Source organism: Parasteatoda tepidariorum, chromosome 5, assembly GCF_043381705.1.
Source record: "Parasteatoda tepidariorum isolate YZ-2023 chromosome 5, CAS_Ptep_4.0, whole genome shotgun sequence".
NCBI classification, from domain to species: Eukaryota; Metazoa; Arthropoda; class Arachnida; order Araneae; family Theridiidae; genus Parasteatoda; species Parasteatoda tepidariorum.
In genome coordinates, this window is record NC_092208.1 from 83215186 (window position 1) to 83217004 (window position 1819).

The 1819-nt window shown below is 31.6% G+C and overlaps 1 protein-coding gene across 1 annotated transcript in view; it reads left to right on the plus strand.

The window, feature by feature from the left end:
- Positions 1-1819, plus strand: part of LOC107437837 (rifampicin phosphotransferase) — a gene marked incomplete in the record, with an annotated part of 597639 nt that overhangs the window by 88639 nt on the left and 507181 nt on the right.

Below are 1819 nucleotides of genomic sequence, written 5' to 3' on the forward strand. Positions count from 1 at the left end.
GTTAAATGAATACAATGATTTACAATCACTCAATTAAGGAATTACGTTTGGAAAATGCATAAGTGCGCATGCGCAAAGAAAAATTCAAAATTAAATTCAGAATACATTAATACGGAAAAGAAATTTTGAAATATGACACATCGCAAGATCAATAAATAAAGCTAAAAAAATAACATACCATGTTACCCCGTGACAACTCAGGTTGAACTTTGACAAGAAAAAGAAAAGTTAATGTCTTATTTTAGTTAAGCATTTTAAGTTTTAAAATATTTAAGCTTACGGCATAAGATGATTGCCGATGTTGTAAGATTTAGAAGGTTGCATTATTTTAAGGTCACCAATCTGTGGTGATTAGGTTAAATATATTAAATAAATTAATTCAATAAAAATTAACTATCAACACAGTTTAATAATAATAAAACATAAAAGAAATTATATTAAGTTACAAGTAGAAAGACGAATAGGATTAGCGACAGCAGCATTTCAAAAATGGTGTAAGTTCATCAGTCAGCAAGATGGAATGAAAGTTAGACAATTGACCTGTTGCCATTTCTTGAAACTGATGTTTTAACTCAGAGATGTTGCCATCTTATAGAAAAGTCATTTCCTTGAGGGGAAAGTTTTGTACTGCCACCTGGCGAGCAAAGTTCATCGCCATCTGGTGAGAAGGTGGTTCACCACAGGTTTGTCATTTTAATTGCACCGTTTTAAAACTTACAATTTTAAAACAAAAACATTTCCTTGATCAATATTAAATGAATAGCAAAAATATATAGTACGATTTTTTAAAAATTATTTTTTGAATGAATAAATTTTGGGTAAGGTAGAGTTGATTGGAAAACCTCTACTAGCGTATTTAGTTCTAGAGATCTAGTGAGAAAGGCAAAAAGAAAAGGAAACAGTTAAGTCATCAAACTTTGAATCGTTTAACTAGTCAAACAAGTTTTCCAGTTTACATTTCTGTATTGTAGTTTTGAAATGAAAAAATCTATTAGAAGTATATAAAAGGGTGAATATTAACAAATTAGTTGATCATAGTCGGTATCATTCATAGTCTGCTTAATTACGTCTTCATAGTTGCGAACAGTAGCTATTGAACTTGCAGAAACTGATTAAAGAAAAACAAATTTTGCCATTATTTTTTATTTGTCAAAGATCTTTAAAAAATAAAGTCACCCGTTATTTCCAAAAAATGCTAAAAATATTATACGCATATGGTTGTAGGCCTATCGAATAATAAAATCCTTTGCAGACAGCCACCGTCACCCGTTATTTTCAAAAACACTAAAAAATATGATACGCATATGGTTGTAGGCCAATTGAATAATAAAATCCTTTGCCGAGAGCCACCGTCACCCGCTATTTGCAAAAACGCTAAAAAATATTATACGCATATAGTTGTTGGCCCATTGAATAATAAGATTCTTCGCAGACAGCCACCGTCATCCGTTGTTTCCGAAAACGCTGAAAAATATTATACAGATATGGTCGTAGGCTGATTGAAATACTGCTTCCTGCCGACAGCCATCTTAATCCTTTATTATGTTATCTAGAAAAGACATCATTCATTGCTCAACTTGTCTGATTTATTTCAGACAGTTTATGTTAAGTTCAGAGTAGAGAAGTCTCAGTGTAAATAGCTTCGTTAAAGATTTATTGTAAGAAGCCAAAGTGAAATCTGTTTAATTGCGTAGGTATAGAGGAGTGTCGGGTACCCCCGCCCACTGTCAATTTCATATGTATAGAATATTTTTTCAAGTCAATGGGCCATCGGACATTAATTGTTATACTAGAAAAAGATTATTTTCAAAGTTTCAAG